General features: G+C 31.6%; 1 protein-coding gene across 1 annotated transcript in view; it reads right to left on the bottom strand.

Moving 5' to 3' along the window:
• Positions 1-22,537, bottom strand: part of LOC118203652 (uncharacterized) — a 139,791-nt gene that overhangs the window by 27,705 nt on the left and 89,549 nt on the right. The window lies entirely within an intron of this gene.

Consider the following 22,537-nt stretch of genomic DNA (forward strand, 5'->3'; position numbering starts at 1 on the left):
TTGAGCCATTTGATTCCTAAACAGATATTTTGCTGGATTATTTGTTATTAATATGAAGGATTTCAAGATAATGTTTTTTTCACAGAAAATAATGCACAATACCAACTTAATGCACTAAATATATACATTATTGTATTAAAAGTACTGGGGAACGTTTCATGTTTTTTTAAGCTTTTGCATTATTTGAAACTGATTAAAATCAGTTACAACTATTAATGCTCTAATCTCAGCAATAAAGTATCGCATAAGATAATTAATATTCTCACATGAGCAATAATTATTTTTGGAAAAAATGAAAAAAAAAATAATAAAGATTTTAATGCATAAGAAAGTATAATTTAACGCAAATGTTAATAAAACTTGAACGTAGTGAGATTTCTGAGCGATGTTCTCTCAGGCTTTGATAAAAAAGGCATATTTCTAATTCTGAAGTAATACAATTGCTTCAAAGATCTCGTGTGCAATTACGCAAAATTGCTTAAACAGAAGGAAAAAGCTAAGGACGTGCTAAGATTAGAGGATTATTATTATATTTACTTAGATTTCTCTTTCTGAAAAGTAATTATGCTTTTCTCTCAAAAAGAAATGGAACACCTCTGCCACTGGAAAATAGCAAAATGCTTCCTGCAATAATAAACTGAAGTAGATAGACAATTTTTTTAATAAAACGTTTATGAATATATGTATTTTCTTTATTCAAAGGAAATTTTTTAAAAGAAAAATGTGAACCACATTGTTTTTGTACAAAATACACTATTACGTACTTACAAATTAATGCTGAAAATTTCTTGTTAATGTTTTGAAATTAAAACACTTTTTGCTTAAAATACAAGCAGTTGAGGTATAATATACCTAGAATTAGAAGATCTGTAAAACCTATAAATTAAAATAATCAAAATGCAAAACTTTCAGTATATATTGAATAGCTTTAAAAGTTTGATTTTTTATGTTAAAAAGAAGCAAAATGATGATATTACGACAAACCAAAAAGGCATTTTTGATCATTTTAATTTTACGCAAAGAGATAGTGATTAATAAACAGATTGCAATGATAATAAACGCACTGCAGTGAAAGGAACGAAGTTTTGCGTCTACTTCCGAAATAACCTATCCAACTTTTAACATTTCCTAAAAATGGGAATTCAGAGTTAAAACGTTTGATTAAATAATTAAAGGAAATATAATAAGCGTGTTTGAGAAGACTTTGCATTTTGATAAATTCTAAAAAAGAATTTCTTGTTTCATTTTGTCAGCAAATAGATGTTTCCTTCCACTTTTCTTTGCCACCCCCTTTTTTTTCCTTCCTGTTCATACCTTTTCTTTTGATATCTTCAGTTGAAACTCCTTCGCAGAAAAGGCGACAGCCTGAGCTTGCGATTTTCTTATTTCGGGAATGAACGTGGAAATTACACCCTCTTCCCCAACTCTTTCCTTCTCCTTTTCTTCTTACTTCTTTTATTACATTTTTTCTTACTTTTCTTTCTTCTTCGCAAAAATGCTCCGGGAACGTCAACGACCCGGTGAAACCCAAGAAAACCATCCCAGAGTATCCAGCGTCTAGAGAGTTCTATGTCGATCCAGTTTGTCGATAACGGGGTGGAGCAGGGAAAGGAACAATCTTCTTTTTTTTTTTTTTTTTTTTTTTTTTTTTGTTGTTGTTGTTATTATTCCTTTCCTTTTTCGATCCTGAAGAACACCCGCATTGTGTTTGCCGTCTTGATGATCGCGCAGGAACCACGAGAATTTTATCTACCAAACCCAGAAGAACAGCCTCTTGCAATAGCACGCAAAAGAAAGCTGAAGTATTGTTCCGGAAATGCCGAGCCGTCGGCTTGAAAATGAAATGTAAGAGTGTTGCGCACGCTATATGGAAAGCAGTTTCTGAGTTATATAAAGATCTATTGTTGCCCTGTTTCTTCAGCTCAAAACAGTTATGAGTGGTGCAAATAGGTTGCGAACAATTCTGTTTAGATCGTTTCACTGGCTTTTGTGAGCTCGTTGACATGTAGGCCAACAGCTAGTTTTGCGGGAGATGAATGGAATGAGAAAATGATTCAAATGCTTAACTACTTTGTTGGAAATTGAATAAACTAAATTTCAGGTACAAAGAATGATGACTTTTTAAATTGAGCCGGAAACTATAATGATGTTTGGAACAAAATAGGAGGAGGAAGCAAACGATAAACTACTACCCTAACTAAAGAATGCTATAAGGAAACTTATGAAAAGTCTCTATTTATTGAAAGCAGAGACACTCAGAACAAGATGATCAAATTCTGCATGAAACTTCATAAATATGTAAAATAGAATTAAAGAAAAACACACATTTTTTTCGGCTGGCTAAAATTAAAAATTTAATTTAATGATCAAATTAACAATTTATCATTATGAATGAATAAATAACAGTTTCTTAAGTGTATTAATTTCATCTATTTGCATTAATTTTCAAGTAGCAAGCCAACTTTTTTTTTTTAAACTGTGTAATATTTAACGAATAAAACTGTAATTAATGTAAAAATTTCCTGCAAAGCTAGAAGTTATATCGATTTCTACTACTAAATATGTGATGTCTTGTAGAATTGATAAGACTGTCCATATAATCACACACAGTTCATTTTCTATTAGCTTAAGAAAAGCTAACTATGAAGCATTTACCCAGAAGGGCTATTAGCTTCGAAACGGTATTTTGTGTGTTGAATCACTAAAAGCGTTGCATTACTTTTCAAATTGTTGCCACCAAATATTATCGCCTTGTATTAATCCTCCACCTGAAGATGAGCACACTGAAGCCCAAATTTAGAATCTGGAATTTGTTTTATTGTCTATTTCATATTTTGTAAAACTTTTGATTTTACAAAATTTTTGATTAACAAACTCAGCGATTTCAAAGTGAGCTATGACAACACTGTACGTGGGGGAGAATTATCTTCAGTGTGCGAGACTGTCTATCTGAAATTCTAAAGATATGTTGTTTTTAAACATTTTTAGTCCAAAGGGACATTAGCCCAAATGCTCTCGAAACGTGTGTGTATGTAACAGGAAAAACACACGTTGGGCGTAATATAAAATCTCAAAAGCCTTTATTTCTTTATTTTATTTATTTTTATTTATCTATTTATTTATTGTTTTGATTATATTTAATTTCCGTGTATTGCTAAGAAAAAAAATTAAAGGTAAGGGTTTTTCTCTTTAATCCGAGTTTCTGAAATTGTAGTCCGCTGACGAAGACCTTGTAGTTTGGCCTATTGGTTTTCTCAGATTCCAAAAAAGATCCTCCTCCCTCCCCCAAAAAAAATACAACTGCGTATTTAACACTATATCTGAAAAATTATAATTTGGAAATTACACATGGTAATCGTCTATAACTTTTTGTCTCAAAGTTTACATTTTATGAAATTTATTACCGGTTAACTTAACTATAAGTTTTCCGCTTAAGTCTTCGCAAATAAGAGATGAATTTAAACACTATGAGTGCAGTGCATTTTACCAGCATATATCCAAATATAGAGTAGTTACCCAAGAACCTATAGACTCATCCGTTTCATTAATATAAGTACCAACATTTATTCAGTTTCAAAATAGAGATTATCTAAACTCTAATAACCTTAAACTGTTAAAAATGAAAATACATTTCCTTCTATTAACTTACTTGATTAATACCAAAATTAAACAAGCGAGTTTATATTAATTGTATTTAAAAAATAGAAGTATACTAATAGTAACATATACAAACAAAAATGCTTTTGATTGGTTTGGTTTATTTAATTATGGCAAAGCACACTAGGGCTATCTGCCTAAGGGAAGGGATGCCTTAGTGGAGGACTTTTTAAAGGAAACTGGCTCGTATACACGTTACACATAGGGAAAACCACGAAAACGCCCATGCAGCCAGCCCATTCGCGGGATTCGAACCTCGGACCGAACTACCAGTGTTCAGCGACTTTACCGTGCAGGCCGCTGGTGAGCCTAAAATACTTTTGAAGGAGACAAGAATGTGGTGAGCCGCAGAACAATCTAATTTGTGAAAATGGTCCTTATTTGAAAAAAGTTTGAAAAGATGTGCTTTAAATAAACTTGCGAAGACGTACAGGATGATTTCGTTTTACCATATTAGTCTTAGATATGTTTTCTGGTGGAAAAGAGAATCTGTTGAGCTCACAAGTGAATTTAATAATTTTTAAAAAGAATTAATATTTAAAATTCGCTTACTTTATTAATTTTGCAATTTTAAATTTTTATTTAACTAGCAAGATAAGATAAAGAATTCTATTCACCTGAAGGAGAATAGACATATTTCGAAATTAAAACGAGTGATTTCAGAATATACCTAACGTTCTTCCACAAAACAACTTAAAAAAAAAAAAGATCTGTTTTTCATTTTTAAGTCCACGGTTTTAAAACTCACGTTAAGAAGATAAATAATTTGCATATTTTCTGAATCCTTCATTGACGTTTGGCAATTAATTAAATTAACTAAGACCAATACACTGCATAAAAAAGAGGGGATAAATATTTTTTAGCAACAAAAAGGCTCAAAGTATCATTTTAAATATTAATAAACATCAAAGTGATTGACTAAGATTATGGTTTTGGATGGGCGCTATTACATGACACTTTTTTATCTAACTTTTTTTCACTTTAAGCTATCTTAATCTGCGTATACTCTAGACTGGTTTTAAGCAAAACTAACTTTTTCTTTCCATGTACGCAATATTATGCGCCACCTACAGGAAAAAAAAGATAATCTCTAAGTTTTTTTTTTTTTTTTTTTTTTTAATAATTGTCTTCTTGTCTACAACCAGACGCAAAAAGGCATCCAACTCCCAACTGTCTCGTAGACCAAAAAACAGAGAAAGACAATGGTATGCAGAAGGGTCCACCAATACCAATATTATATATATTCTTTATCTTTAGGAAGATACTGCAGAGGTGAATAACTTTTTAATAATTATAAGGTCATAGCTACATTATAGTAAGGATTTGATTATTTTTAAATATTATTGTGCCAACTTTTATTATTTAAACAAAATGTACGAAAGTCTTGTCAGAAAGTAATGACTTTTATGCTGACTGGTGAGATTTATTTAACAATATTTATTTATTATTTCACATACAACTGATAACGTTATACGCAAATACAAATGATGGGTTTTATTATGAATTGGAGTCGCCGTATAAAAGAAAACAACTGCAAACAAATCCTGAGAAATTCGTTACGAAAACTTATTGAAGTTTACCGACGCGTTACCACCTCCCTTCCAAAAAAATCAAGTGTGTATTTTTTGTTTCGCTAAATGAGCACACAATAATTATTACGGCATTGCTAATCAACGATAAAACTCAAAAATATCTTCTTTTTCTCAGCAATATAGTTTCTACTACTGCATTAATTTAAAGTTTTGGAAAATGTACTTATAAGGTATTGTCTCCCTACTTTCTGCATGACTTCGTGGTGTAACGGTAGGCCACTCGAGGCGTATTCGAGGGATCCAGGTTCATTTCCGACGAGGGCATTGCTCATTTTACACGTCTCCTGCTTCAAAATAACCCTAATGACTCTACATAGTCTACAAATATGAATATTAATTGCTGCATATTACAGTGCAGGTATAAGATATACATAATTTACTTTAAAATAATACTTTTTGAATATAAAACCCTTCTTACCTTCTAGCCTAAATTTCAAGAATAAAAATGTAGATGAATATTTGATGAGAGCTTAATTATAATTAGAAAAGTAAGAAGTTACTTAATGAAATGCAATACTTTACTGTGGTATAGAAAGAAAATTAGTGACATACTGTGATCTATTTTTTTTTCAGGCTTAACACTAACCAGTACATTGACTGCAGGCTTTAAATTGAAATTGCTCAGCTAGACGTGGCTGTTATAATTAAAGGTAATTTTGCAGTTAATATATACAGTAATTATGTAAGTGCTTCATATAGAATTTAAACAACGTAATTAGTCTACATAATATGATATTAAATTCTTTCTCCTTATTTTCCAGTTTCATATATCAAAATACCCTGCCAGTTTTTGAGTAAAAATATAACAGAAAAGAGCGTCTTATTTTTCGAGATGTTCAAGACTTTTAAAGTTTGACTTACTGAGTCTACTATTGGAAAACTTTAGTTCAAATATTTATTTAGCTGATATAATTTAAACTTCAAAATTTTAATTACTTATTACTATAGGTAGCTCATTATAGGTGACGGTTTTGAAATTTGTCACACACGTACATAATCGAAGTATCTTAAATTGAAAATATTCAGTCTCAGGACATTTGCTTTCAAATAAATCCAACAAATATTTGAATTATTTTAATAATGATAATTTTTAAATCGAGCCAATTCATAGGTAAAGGAGGTAATGTTTTCCAAAAATTCGTTAATGAGTTTTCAATGAATACGCACTAATTAGAATTCCCTCAGCACATTTTTACTATTCTGAATAATCTATATCGATGATGTCGTCTATCATAACTCTTATATCAAACTTCCAAAACTTTCCATTTTCTGTTATTTATTCTACACTGTCTAAGATTTCTGTATTCATATTGTAGAGACATTAGGTATTTAATTATTTTGGAAGCAGGCAACATGAAAAATATGCAACGCCTTCGCCCGGAATCGAACCGCTGACCTCTCAATAATTACGCGCCGAGCGTGCAGACCACCACACCACGAAGACAAGCGAAGAAGGCGGGAGAAATACCTTATATACTACCCCTTTTAAAGGGCAAGTGGGGTTTTTAGGAGACCCAATCGCCAAATCCTGGTGAGGAGAATCATCATCCAACACCCTTTTTTGTTCGGGCGCGATTGTAGAGACATTAGGTAATTTTGGGAAGCAGGAGAAGTAAAAAATGAGCAATGCCTTCGTCGCCGAGAATCGAACCATGGACCTCTGGAATACGCGTCCAGCGCGCTGACCGCTGCACTACGAAGGCATGCGAGGAGGGTGAGAGAAATATATTATAATATAAAGAGTAGATTAGATTTTACATAAAACTAGACAACTGAAAGCGGGATTTGAACCGTTTTTAATGAACAACCAGAATTAGTACTTGCTTTGAAGCCCATAAAACTTTTGCAGCAATCAACACCATACATTGTTGCACATATAAATCATAACATATAGTTGCAGCTGAACGAGCATTGTTTACTGATATTTACTATATCAATAAACAATGCTCGTTCAATGTAATCAGTAACAATACAATATCAGTTGTATCAGTAACAATGCTTCTTAGATATTGCGGGGAGGCATGTGTAAGATAAAAATGAATTTAGATTTCTTGACACAGCAGAAATAACATTAAAAAAATTAAATAAAGGCATCCCAACAAAATTTTTATTTTAAATATTTTATAAAAACTTTTTTTAATTGAAAACAAATTTAATTACATGTTATTCAACTTCTCAATAAAATATTTTTAATAAACATTTGATTATATTAGCTTAAATTTAGAAAAGGCATTTTTACATATACCAATTATGTCTTAGAAAGTAAAATCCAAAGTTTCATATTACTGAACTTTCTATTTGTTAAAACCACAAATTCTATTTTGTTCTCAAAAGATCAGCCAGAAATGATGCTTTAACTTAAAACTCGTCTCTGTTCAACACATGAAAGAAGTTTGCTATTTTCACATAGCTGAGGTCACGTGCCTAGCCACATCAAATTCTTTTAGCAAGACGAAAGTAAAATTAAGAAAAAAAAACTGTATAAAAGGCAATTGATGTTATACATGTATTGTATAAATCAGTTGGTGTAAGGCAATTGATGTTATACATGTGTTGTATAAATCAGTTGATATAAGGCAATTGATGTTATACATGTTGATGTTATACAGATCAAAATAATAGTCTAGAGTAGACTCATCATTCGTCAAGTGAATCAAACAACTGAACCCTGGTAATTTGATGCAAATTCAAGTCTGGCGAATCGTTCTAGGTGAATAGGAATTTTCATGAATTTTACTTAGTAACGTGAATATAATCTAGTTACCTTTAAAAAGATTCCTTCACAATTCTTCCCCTTAAATAAAAGTTCATAGTATGCTTTGCCATTCAATCTCTTCTAATTAAACATTCATCAAAATTTTCTGACACAATACATACAAACATAACTTTTAATCAAAAATTAATGAATGCTTCAATTACACATTAAAGCTTTCATCTATATAATGTATGCTCTTCTTTTCCGAAGTAAAGTCTTATCGTTTAAGATTTTGAGGGAAAACGGAGCTAAGTTTTGAGAAATTAAAAAAAAACCTTTTCGGTTAAAAATCATTCCTGAGGATTCCTGACTATTTAAGTTACGAATTGTCAGCAATGGAAAATATTAATTGCCGTTTTCTCAAAGTTAATCTTAATAAGTTATATAAAATATAAAATTTATAAAAGGTATAATAAACTCCATTTGAATAATAAATATTTTACTCCTTTTTAAACTAAGCATTTTAACATACGAAGTGTGGCAACAATTACTTTCAGAATTAATAGTTAACCATATCATTATTGAAAGATATATTTCAAACATTAAGAACATCGTTTTTAATTCTAGCATTTAAGCCAAAGAGCTAATTTTAAGCCAATTTTAATGTTTTGGCATCAATTATTACTTTTTTGAATGAATCTGGTTGTCTTGATTTTTTCCCACTACTCAGTCATCAGCTTAAAACTAACTTCTAACTTTATTATGCATAATATCTTAAAAGAAAATTTATTTTTAAGATTACTTTTGATGTGCACTTCTTTTTTTAAAAAATATCAGCTGAAAACATCTCTCTTCCTCCCCCGAGTTTCTTCATATTATATGGGAAGAAATCGGGGAAAGAAATATATGATTTATTTTTTGTAGTAATACCAGCAAAATATTCAACACAAGAAAGCTGAATAAATATATTGGTGCAACAAATATTAACTTTTCGTCAGATATTAATGTGTCTTATTTAATTACCTTTGTGTAATGTAAAACATATGTTATATAATACAGTCTATTAAATAAGATATACTACTATGCAAGAAAAATATAGGGCATTGTAAACATGTGTAATAGTATTGTTCATTGTAGACATGTAAATCTTTTCACTTAATTCAGTTTAAATTTTGCTGGTGATATTTTGTTTTATGAGTTAAACTAAAAAAACATATGTTTAATAATTCACTTTGTTGAAATTATTCTCCCAAACACGATAAAATTATTTCAATGTATGCAAATGTTTAAAATACCAATAAAGTTTAAACAAATCAGGTATAAATTTTAAGATTACTGAAATATTGCAGCATTTTTATTTTGCTTTTTTATAGTAGTTATAATTGTACTTTTAGTAACTACAAGGTGATTGTACGTTAGAAATGGATATTAAATCTGCTATCGCATAAAATTCTGTTTTAAGAATAAATATTTAAACTTTAAAAAAAATGTTCTGAAGTAATAATAAGTAAACTTAACCTGACTACCTGACTACAAGCTATATATTCTTTAAAACTTTGTCTTTATTGGTAGATTTTGTTTTTGACGAAGAGCGCTTGTGGGAAAAAGATGGTTAGGTTTGGTCAGGTTTGTCTGATTACGACAAAGCCTGAAGGGCTAAGGGAAGGTATACCATCGTGGAGGAATTTTTAAGGGAAACTAACTTGTATATATGTTACACGCTCTGATGTATCGAATTTTCTTTGGCAATTGGTTTCATTTCCTTCTCAATGTTAGCCGATTTAATAACATCTTTGTTTTTCACAATCTTAGGCACCATCGCATATGCAATAGTCAAGTTCCGAATACGCATACTATCTTCATACTTTTCAACAATTCTTTTTCTTGATTACTTACTGCCGTGCGTTTTATAGAGAGAAACATTACTGTTTTAAATGTACACACTATTTATTTATTTATTTTTTTTATTTTGGTAAAGTGCGTATTTTTTATTACTTCAATTTTATCTCAATCCCCCCTCCTCCCGTTTCACATGATTACAGCATTATACATTATACAGCCTTCAGTTTATTCATGATTTCACGTAATGGTGATATGTAAGTCGTGAATGTGGAGGTAATATGTTCCAGTCGATCACCCAAATACGATATTCAGTTCATCAACCAAATGCGGTATTCTGCGCTATTAATAAAAAGCTCAGCAGCAAAAACTGTTATCACTGCGTTGTAAATCTAACTGGCGACATATAAAGATGTAATTTTAAAACTGAAGGTGTTAGGCTGAAAGTACAGTTTTTGTTTCCAATTACATTTTAAGGAGGAAGAAAGGAAAGCAGTACGTAATAGATCTAACTGTCTAAAAACCAGTATGAACACATTTTTATTAACTTGAACACACTTTAAAGATTTCTTCTTGCATCAACATCATGCAATCAACTTTCAAACGAATCACTCTGGGTGTAGTAATGATATTAATAACTGAATAACTGATGCCCTAGATCAGTGGTCTTCAAACTGCGCTCTGTGGAACCCTTGGGCTCTGTGAGCCAAAGCAAAGGTTCCGAGAGTCAAAATAAGAATTTAAAAAGAAAATTATAAAGCACTTACAATAGTTTACTAGTGTTTATTAACCAAAAAATATAAAGATACATTTAGCTTATAAGGTATTTTTCTCGCCTTCCTAGAGTGCCTTCGTGGTGTAGTGGTTCTGCACGCTGGTGCGGTATTCCAGAGGTCCGTGGTTCGATTCCCGGCGAAGGCGGTTGCTAATTTTTCATCTCTCCGGCTTTTGCAATTAAACTAATGTCTCTACAAGCTATAGATTAGTTTTAAGACTTAACATGGGGTCATAATATGCCAAAGTGAATGATGTGCAATGCTTTGCCAAATTAAATAGTTTTCCAATGGAAAATGAATTTAGATGATGGTGGTAAAAAATTCTATAATGCAGCTTCTTTTTAAAATGAAGAAAATTATAAGAAAATATTTCCCAGAAGGAAAAATGTAAGTATGATTTAGATTTTTACATTTTTATAAAAAAAAAACGTTCGAGTACTACGATAAATCAGTGTTTTTGCCAATGAAGAAAAGGGAGCAGCTTATCGACATATCAACAGACTCAACGTTAAAATCTAAATTTAAGCAACAGCAGCTCCTAAATGTTTGGTTGTAGATTCATGCAGAATACCTGGAAATTTCTCACACTGCTTTTAACATTTTAATGCCACTTGAGACAAGATATTTAAATGAAAAATCTTTCTCAACGTATGTGGCAACAGAAACAAATTAAATACAGAATATGAAATGTGACAGCAGATAACATCAGTAGAGCTAGGCTTCTACAGTTTATAATGAAAAAGCAAGCACACTCCTGTCACTAAAATAATACAAGCGTAGGTGACAGCTGGAGCAGGAGTTAATGTTATTAATTATTAAATTACATTAATTTTTTAATTAAAATAAAATACTTTTCTTTAACTGGCTTTAAATAAAGTACATATAACTTAAATATTAAATTAAGATATATTTTTCTAAGGATGAGATGAGGTTTCCCGAAAAAACTTTATAGCCCTAAGAGTTCCGTAAGTTGACAAAATTTGAAGACCACTACCCTAGAGTAACTAATGACCTATATAGATTGACTAGTCAGGATAAACTAGGTAGATTTACTGGAGTAACTAGATTAACTAACTGCCTCCCTGATCAGTATAATGATTAGCAGGTTAGCCAGTTGCCAAATCACTGCTCCAGGACTCAACCCCGGAAGTAGTACAGGTGCTTGTAAATGTGCAATGTCTTTGCGATATGCCGGACACTTAAAATTTATTAAGCTGAACATTCTTTCGAAAAGCTGATGATGTAGGAATGAGGTATGAGACCCTAAGATTCTGTACCCCGGAATCTTCTCGATCAAAACTAAGATGAGCATCCAGTTAGATACCCAAAGCCTTTTCCAGCGACAAGTGCTCTCCCCCCCCCAACATTGAATTGAACATTCCTGAGTTCTTTTCTTATAACCATATTCTCGAGCAAGGGAATTAGCAATAAAACAATACGGTGTAACAACACTATGGTACCTATTGATGCTTTCGTTTAATAACAAAATTTCCATTAAAGAAAAATAATAACTTGAAAGATGAATTCGATTGAGGGGAAAGAGTGATTATTTTCACACAATTTAATTAATTTTTCAACAAGTACGAGTTCGAAAACTATTCTAAGTATCTTATTCATTAATTTAATAATATAATAAATTTCATTAAATTTGGAAGCAAAATTATACAGCCAAAGCATCGAGAAAGACATCGCATTAAATATACTAGTACATCTATGCAAATTTATGATGTTCTTCATATTTTTGTAAAATTTATGAGTCAACTGTTGAAAATAACAGTCTTTTAGAAATTATTTAGAAAATAAAATACTAAGGCTTATTACATAAGGAATGAGATACAAGAGCTGATGAAATGAGACTGAAATGAAATTTTATGAAAGAGAATAAATTTTCCTTCTTTTCTTTTTTAAGTGTTATAAATGTGCACGCGATACTAAATAGAACCGCAAAATAAATGGTGAGAAATCTGCCGCCCTTGTAAGGAATTAAGGTATTACTCTCGCATGTTAATATGATGTACTCGTCAGAAATCACTGCGGTTATTTAAAAGTTCCCATTTCGATTGCGAGCAAAAGCAAGATGAAGCCTCACTCCAAATTCATGTTCTTTACATATCCTTATGTTTTAAAATTGTTTTATTCTACATGAAAACTATAAACTTTAGTGTATCTTTCTGCATACCTTCTATCATTTATCATTGCGGAAACAATATTTAAATAAGATTTTGTGTGTTCCTAGAAAACAAAGATGTCAGAATCCTAAGAAAGAATGTGTTTACAACCATGCGAAAATACTTTGGAAGAAAAAATGTAGCATCTAAATATATAAAGATCAGTACGTGGCAAAAGTTTAAACTATTTTTTTTTTTTTAAGAAAACGTGTGAGTTCTAGGTTGCCATTTTCTATTTAGTTTTCGAGAAAAGTTTCCATCCAGTGCTTTGGCTATAAGCCTAAAGTGCTGGAACAACTATTTCTAATTTTAAAAGTTGTCATTTAATAAAGACAACTCGTTTTTTCTACTCTTCTTCCCAGTCGCAAGAAAATAGTCGACGTGTGCTTCCACTAATCACCTGCGTGACATCTCTGACACGACACATCCCAGTGATCATTCATCGTTGAAGCCAATTTGTGTCGTTATTGATGAAAAGAATTTTCCACAATCCACTGCGAAAATCTTTCCGATACTTTTCCATGCAAATTTCTTGATGCTCCTGAGGAGAGTGGTGAAGGCCTCCTTCTATCGATCCTCCTTTCCCCTGGAATGATTCTAATGACGGGGTGACAACGTGTCAACGCCAATCCAAGGTAGACAAGAAAATGTGTCGTTAGACTCCAGTGTCCAGTCAGAGAGATGAAGCGATGGAAAATGTCTCCTCATCCCCCACTTCCCTTTTCTCTGGGAGCTAGCTATATCCTTGGGATACCCGGAGCTCCTCTTTGCCTCCTCCTCCTCCTTTTCCTCGTTCCTCCCCCATGGGACAATTAGCGAGGAGTCCAGGAGACGCTTGGAGCGGTTGACTTTGACGGAGATGGATGAAGGGAAGCTATGTCATGTCGCGGTTTCCACAGAGCAAGTGACAATGCCAGGACCTCGCATGCCAAGCGCTGGACTGTTGTCTCTGTCTGTCCGTTCCTCTCTCCCCTCTCTGCGCCAGAGTGATGCCTGTCTTCCATCCTTTTTCGGTTGCCTTGCTTCAGGAACCGGATGAATGGGCCTTGTACCGGGGACCTCGTGGTACAATGGACAAGCTAATTAAAGGTGCCTCGCACCAGTTAAGGCATCGCACCTAGCAATCATCTACCCTGCCAGCTCGAGAATTACACAGTGAATGATTCGTGGGCTAATGAAAGATTCGTTACACCTTTTCGTTGTGCTTTCTGTGTTTGCAAAGTATAAAATTTTTTGAGAAGATTGATGTCCTCTCTATCACTCACACTAACTGGTTTCGAAATGAATAGAACAATCTGAATAGCAATAAAGGATTTTGCAATCTTAGTCAAAAAGTTCTTTCTTCAGATCAATATGCTGTGCGATAAATATGCTCCTTGACGAAATCAATGAGTAGTAATATTTAACACGGTTTTCATATCAGTGATAAAAACGGAAAAGTAAGAAAGACATAAATTATATATCAAAAAGTAATTTTATGCTTTAAGAAAATAAGGAAAATCATACTGACATCCATTTAATAAGGAAAGGCTAACGTGTGTCGAGAGAACAGACTGTTAAATGTATGTAGCAAAACATATTAATTAAAGTACTGCGAGTGTAACCATTGCATTGCAGCTAGAGTATTTCAAATAAATTCAAAGTTTCTTTATTGGTAGCTTATAGGAATTTGAATTTCGATTACTTTTATGATTACTTTTTAATAACACGAAACTTTTGACCGGATCTGAAAGTATGAATTGTTGTAACAACTTTGAAACTCATAACTTTGAAATTTAAGCACTTCTTTCACTTATTTCGAGTCTCATTTTAAACTGAAAAGTCAAATAAATCAAAATAAAAGCATTTCCCTCATCAATTTTCTTGATATATCTACGCAAGATCGTACTTGCATATTTTCTTCTTTCTCAAGAAGAAATATCAAGCTTATCTCATAAGTTATATTTACATATGATTATAAGTCAATAAATTACTTAATTAATTTTTTGTAAATAAGCTAGGTAATGATTTTCTCAGTGACAACTTTTTCTCTCACAAATTCTTTAAAAAATACCAACAAATACTTCCGTGACATTTCTTTCTCCCATTACTATCTGAGTGATTATTAATACGCTGAACTGTAGCCGACCCCTGTTTGAGCGCTTGTTAAAAATCTGTTTGCATAGCCGTTTGCATGATTTTTCCTGTTTTTAACTTCAATGCGAAACAGTTTCTCATGCAAAGTTCTCTACAATGCCATCCCTTCCCTTAGACAGATAGCCTTCATCGGCTCATATTCAAATAGATTAGAATGTATTCAAACAGCCTAATCAAACAGTAAAATAATATCACAATAAGATGATATTCTTTCAGTGCTAAATATTTCAATTTTTTTTTTTTTTTTTTCAAATTTTAAAGAAAACCTTGTTTAAAATCTCAGTAGGTTGTATTTACTTCCAAAAGTCATATAAATAAAAACTGAAATGAAACTGAGGTCATAAAATTCTTTTATATTATTTGGAACCCGTCAGTGGCTGAGATATAAGACCGCTGAACACTGGTAGTTTGATGTGTTCAGATCTCGGCGAACAGGTTGTCATGGGGATTGTCATAGTTCTACCAATTGCGTAACGTTAATACAAGGCAGATCCTCTTATAAAAAGATCCTCCATGAAGGCATATCTCCTTTAGGCAAATAAACTTCGTGTGCTTTGCCACAACCCCCTTCAAGAAATCCTCAATAACTCGAACAGAAAACTGGAACTGTTTATAGGAACGTCTGTTCAGAGAATTCATTGGTGTTTTGTTCCATCAATGGTTGGATAACGATAATATTCATTTGAAAATGTAAATTATAATATAAGAAGATTAAACAATATTGCAGAAAAGTTGAATCATAAGCGCAACAAGTTTATACAAGGAACTTATCTGAAGTTCAGAGAGCCATTAAAACACTCAAAAGATGTTCAAAATCAATTTAAAAATCGACTAAATCGATTACGTAGATTTGAATTTTACTGCCCTTCTTACTCCCTTTTTTTACTTCCTTATTTTTTCGTACAGTGTTGCTACTCCTCCTTTTAAAATTCTTGATTATGTTAATCGAAAATTAGTTAAAATTTTACAAAATATGAAACACACAAAAAAACAAATTCCAAATTCGGGCTTCCATGTGCCCGTGTTCGGGTGAAGGACTAAGTTATTCAAAATTTGATGGCCCAAATGGTGCCGTGGTTGTTTTTTCACAATGCGAGAAACATACACACATTCATCCATACTCTTCATTATTTAATTATTTTAAGCATAATACAGGGCAATAATATCTGGTGGCAACTATCTGAAATGCGAAACGGACATTTTAGTGAACCGATGCAAAATGCCACTCTGATACTAATAGCCTTTCTGAGCGAATAACTGGTTAATTTAAATAGTAATCCTACAACATGTTTGAAGGACATTACTATATATTTTAGAAGGGAAATTTTAATTTAAACAACGAATTTCAATATTTTCCTCTTCCAAATAAGAGTCACGTGCTAGAGCTTATAGCTTTACCCCAAATGGTTCTAAATCTGCAGCAGCAAAGCATAGTTGCAACGCAAGCAGTTGTATACCAGAACCATAGTGATGCCGTGAAACTGGCGTAACAGTCCAGAAAACATGAAAAAATAACTGTTTGGGTGGGATTAAAACTACTTATTTTTCAACTGCCAACTGAGGCTAACTTCTGACACTACAAGAGCCCGGAACAGAGGAATGCAATAATTATTTCTTTCTCCTCTACTTTAAAGGCAACTGGACAGAGGTGAGAGACTCAGTCGAATGAGTCCAGGTGATGAGAAGTTACTGTCTACTACATTTCACTTAACAGTATCTACAGTGTATCTACAGTGACTCCACTGTAGTTACAGTGACTCCACTGTAACAGTATCTACAGTGACTCCACTGTAGATACTGTTAAACATTTTGGACCAAGAAGTGGGGAAAACATAGACTCCACAAATCTTCCAGTTGTCAGCTATATGCGCTTGCCAATTACACAGCATCGTAAGATAATTCCTTATACGATGACTCTAAATATCTTCAAAATACTGCAATATGATCTCCATAGAAGAAAGTGTATATGTTTTGTTACTGCAATTGAATTACTTGCAAGTGTACGGATACTTTTGCAAGTATCCGTACACTTTTGCAAATATCCGTACACTTTTGCAAGTGTACTTTTGCAAGGATACTTTTGCAAGTATCCGTACACTTTTGCAAATATCCGTACACTTTTGCAAGTGTACTTTTGCAAGGATACTTTTGAAAGTATCCATACACTTGCAAAAGGATGAATACTTTTCGTATTTTCAATTCTTTCGTATAGAAGTGTGTTTTGCAAAACGGTTCGTGTACGTAGATTTTTTACTGAAAAATATTAAGAATTATACAGAAAAAAAAAAAATATGTACTTCTGGATGCTAGGATTTTTATAACTAAAAACTGAAACATAAAGAATAGAAAACACTAATTAATACATTTTTGATAATCAAATTGATTACCAAGAAAGGAACTTGAATAATCTCTCTGGAAAGTATTTTCCCTAAATAAAACTTAGCACCCTTCAATCTACAAACGCAAAAGCTTCCCTATCACGTACAAGGACAGGCTAAGAGAAATTCTAAACTGCACTTGTTTCAAACCCGTTATACGAAGTTCGTTATCAAATTGAAATCACTCGAGCAATATGCCATCAGAATACTTTAAAAAAGAAACACCATGCAATGTGCATGTCACGTCTTAAAGGTCTCTTTGTCACGGTCGTGAATGACATCATGGCAGCTGACATCATTTTAGAGTTTATATTTCAGCAACAGGAAACATGTTTGTTTTACATCTGGTAGTTTATTACATGTTTATTTAATGCCAAGCTTTTTTTTAACAGTGTTTTCCTTCGCAACCTGATGGAGGTCTCAGATAGGTTCAAACTTTCAAACGCGTGTTTTCTTATTGTTTATTTAATTTGAAAGCATTTAGATGTGGAGAAAAAATTTTACGTCTCATTTCTTTATTTTATTATTTACTAGTGAAAGAAGACAGAAAAGAAATAGTCAAAATAATCAAAAAAAGAAAAAAGAATTAAGTGTGTTAGATCTAAACGTGATTGGTTCTATCTTTGATGAATGAAAAATAAGTTTGACATTGTTAGTGCTAGAGAATGAAAATTCTTTTAATTATAAATATTGGGACTCATAAGACCTGTTATTTGTTTATAATAAATGAAGTTAAATTTAGAGTTTATCATACATAATTTCCGTAAAATAAATATTGTGATACACATCTTTTAAACTTAATTATACAATAACAGGCACATGTAGTCAAATTATTTATCTGAAGTGTGATATTATAAGATGTCTATTACCATATATAAATGCTTGTTCTTATTAATTTTTCTCTGTGATGTGATATACAGTAATCCAGACTTCAATATCTGAAAAGCTGGATCTTTTTTGGAAGTCCTATTTATTTATTTGTTCATTTATTATAATTATTCTTGGGAAAAAACTTAATTTCAAAGCACAGTATACACCCAGATTGCAATGCAGATCCTCACGGCTAATACAGTCTAGCTCTAGATATTGCACTATATTCTCCTATAGAAACTCCCAAAGCGTGAAAGTTATATTTTTTATATTATGCTGTATAGTTATATGCATTCATTTTGAATTATTAATTGATATATAATTATCATTTAATTAAATATGAGAAAATATATATAAAAGCACTGAAATTTGCTTCAATTTTTAGCCATCTGCAAAACCTTAATTACTTTATAACTTGCTTTCAATTCGTCTCCTTTGATTTAAAATTAGGCAAAAAGGCAAAATCAGTCTTGCATATATTTTGAAGATTACTTTTAACGTTTTTAAGTTTTTGGCTACTTTTAAACTCTATGCTAGCGTGCTTCTTTCCCAGTTTGATTTTTTTACGCAGTCTGCTTTGCTCAGCATTAACATCATGACTAACAAAATGTTAATTATGAGTACGGAAGTAAAATGATTGTCGGAGTAAAATACAATTGAAGGGGAGGGAAAATTAAAGTTTCGTTCAATTTCTGTAAAGCCCAAATTGCTGAATGTGGGTCTGATGCTAAAGAAATTTGGAAACTTAAAAATAAACTAAGTATAGACGACCATTGAACAGTAGCATTTTGCCTGGAATCTTAGCTTACTCCTTGCACTACCTAATTAATATTTACCACCTTTTTCATACGAAGTCCACTAAGAAAGCAATTCTCCTAAGACAAATAACAATCAAGAGTTTGGCCGTAATTAGTTAATTTATCATACAGTCATAGATGATACAGTTGCCTTTCATTTCAAAATTGTATTTTGAAGTACCTGAAAATTTTAAGTTATATGTGACAAGTTTTCAAAAGATTCCCCCACCACAACAACCACGAAAATATCTAAATAACAAATTCCGAAAATTTCACATTTGTAACTTTGTTTCTTCAAGTCAAGGCCTTCCTTCAAGCTCAATTCCATTCTTTTTTTATCTTTAACTGCTGCAGCGGTACTTTTTAAATTTTTTTAATTAAACAAAATACTTAAATGAGCATCTACAATCTCACAGTAAACTTAGTTAGATTTCAAGTTATTCTTTATTATTATTATTATTATTATTATTATTATTATTATTATTATTATTATTATTATACTATTATTAGTAGTAGTAATGTTTACATAACTAATATGTAATTCATGCTTCGTGTTCTGCCAATTTTTAATTGAAACTGACCAGCATAACAATTACAATCAAATTTTCATCTTACCCTCAAATCACAGAATGAAATTCGTCGAGGAAAAAACACCCCACTAGATAATAGGTTTTTGCAAATTATTTGTATATAAACAACAAGAAAGGTAGAAATGGCAGCTGTGACCTCTATGACTGGATGATGAATTAACTGATTACTGCGAAACTCTTGATTGTTATTTATCTTAGGAGAGCTACCTTTATGGTGGACTTCGTATGAAAAAGCTGGTAAATATTAATTAGGTAGTACAAAGAGTAAACTAAGATTTCAGGCGAAATGCTACTGGCCAATGGGCGTCTGCACTTGTCTTATGGCTAACCTTTTATTTCTATAATTCATGTACATAAACACAAGACCTTTCCTTTTTTTATAAAGAGGAGAGAAGGAATTAAATATTACTACAATTTCTGGAAATTTAGTTCAGTCTATTTTAAGCCAAATAGATGAATTCACTGTAATATATAGCAGAAATCTCCGTAGAACTATTTTAATGGAATAAAATTCATATTTAAATTCGAAAATTTCACTGTAACTCACTAAGGACTTTTCTTCACACCATTTGAGGAACACTGCCGTAAAATGTCACTATGTGCTCCTGTGATTTCGAATCTAATAGAAGCGTGTGCGCCAGCTTTCTGTTGAACGTTTGCTACTATACAAACTGGTGTTAGCGACATAGACTGATATTGGGTTTGCAGTTTTAGCAACAACATTTGTTCCTAGAACTGGTATACGAAAGTACTATAAATGCTGTACTTGCTTTATTATAATAATGCTTTCGTGAATGAAAAAACTGGCTTAGAATTTGGGAATGATTTGTGAAATGCTTTTCAACATCTGACAGAAATCATCATTGAAATTTCAGTTACATTTCTTTAAGTTGCCTTTTGCCGAAAGTTGTTTTAATCGATATTATGAAGGGTTTTAGTGCAGAGTTTATATTTTTTTAAAGCAAAAAAAAAAAAAAAATATATATATATCTATGAAAGTCAGACTATTTAAATACTATAACTCCACAAATGAGTTAAGAAAAGGGTCGCTATTTGTTTCTCTCTACTGACAAGTTTTAAGTAATTTAATAATCCAAATCCTCTAAACAGCTGTAATGCGCAAACTGGGAATAAAATATTTTTACATCGATGCACCAGATTGTACCAAAGGGACAAGAACAGTTAGTTCGAATCATAAATTTTACTCCTGTGCTGAAAAATTTAATTTTATGGGTCATTTCCCACCTAATGAACAGCGCAAAACTTTTTTTTTTTTTTTTTTTTTTTTAAGCACCAGAGTTCCTCAACTTTTAAATGCAACGCTGCATATGAAGACAGGGGAAAAAAGTGGTGAAATGGTGTAGCTAAAATGGAGGAATTCATTCTGTAAAATTGACTATCTAACTCTGTTTTGTTTTCCTTCAAAGTTTTTTTTTCTAATTCATCGTTACATTCTTCTTATCTTACTTTAGCACAATCGTAATTTTAGTTATGATTCTGAATAAACATGGGAGAAGTGTTTCCTCCTTTGGTTCATGCTGAACGTATGGATTGGTTTATGATATTTTCCTAATAATTATTGAAGCCGTTTGTCGGAGATATCTTGAATATGATGGAAGTTAAACAGCAGCTTTTAAAATGCTACAATAACTCGTGCTTCAAATTTCTGCAGTTGTTTTTTTTTTTAATAATATCAGGCCCAAAATTTACTTTCGATATATAAACGTAAGCAAGTTATATGCTGATGCGTTTAAAAACTCTCTCTTGATAAGAATTAAAGAAATTTAAGAATCAAATAAAAATATTTTTTCTTTTTCCTATTTTGCAATTATTGGAGTAAAATATAATAGTAATAAAATAAATAAAAAGTAATGAATAAAACTCAAGTTAAACTGCATTTTTATATTTAATTTTCGCTATAAATAATCAGGTTGAATTTAGAAAATAATTAATGAAATTTATTTATTCTTAAAAGTACTGAGGTTTCACATTAGTGTTTCTAATATTGAACTTTATTGTTGAAACTAAGCTATAGTCTTCAGTTTACGTTTATTGTAATTAACTACATATAATGAACTTAAAAGATTTTTTTGTATTCTCGTCCGTACTGTTATGGTGCAAGAGGTAGCACAATTAGCTACCTTCCAGAAGATCTGGATTTGAATCCCAATGAAGGCACAGTTAATTTTTACATCAATAAATAAATAATAATTCCAGTAAATAATCTCTTTAAAAATCCAATAAATAATATTTCCTTCAATAAATAATAATCAATCCGGTAAATAATGCTATCAATTCAGTCAATCCAGTAAATAATAATCTCTTCAATAAACAATAATCCCAGTAAAGGTACAGGCGATATTCATTTCAGTAGATAAATAAAGCCTTAGTATCTCTGTAAACTTACCTAGCAAACGCGGTGCCACTAGCGACTGTGTTCTGTTTCGTATTAATCTACAGATCTCACTGCCATTTTCATTGAAAGAAATCACTTTAAAGTTCAGACTGGTCCAATAATATTTCCAAAGACGATGATTGTGCTTTGAAGGCCCGGCAAATGTTAAGAGTTTCTATCTTCTATCTTTCATTCGCCTGAGGTTGTATGAGATGCTTAGTTCGATATTTTGTTTTGTAGTAGTCATGTAGACTTTCCTTCAGAACAATACAACTGAATTCCTTTACAATTATTTATATAGATTAGCTACTATTCTTAGACGGATTAAATGAACCAGCATTTTAATTTAAATTTTTAAGACTAGAAAATAAAAAGATAATGTAAAATAAATTATTCGGAGTTATTTTTGAATTTTTGGGGGATAAAAAATCAAAAAACAGAATTAATTTTTTTCATTTTATTGTGGAAGAATGTAGATAAACCATTCTGGCTAATCCTTAGATAACTCATGTTCCAGAGAATAAAAACCACTGACTTTCGCCAATGTCAATAATTTAAAGAAAATTGTTGATACTGGTAAATACTGGTAGTAAATAAATGTTTCTATAAAAAATAACTGCAATAAATATAAAATGGAAAATTTT

The sequence above is a fragment of the Stegodyphus dumicola genome, chromosome 12 (genome assembly GCF_044657685.1).
Source record: "Stegodyphus dumicola isolate Sdum_Otavi_A_Nest chromosome 12, ASM4465768v1".
NCBI lineage: Eukaryota > Metazoa > Arthropoda > Arachnida > Araneae > Eresidae > Stegodyphus > Stegodyphus dumicola.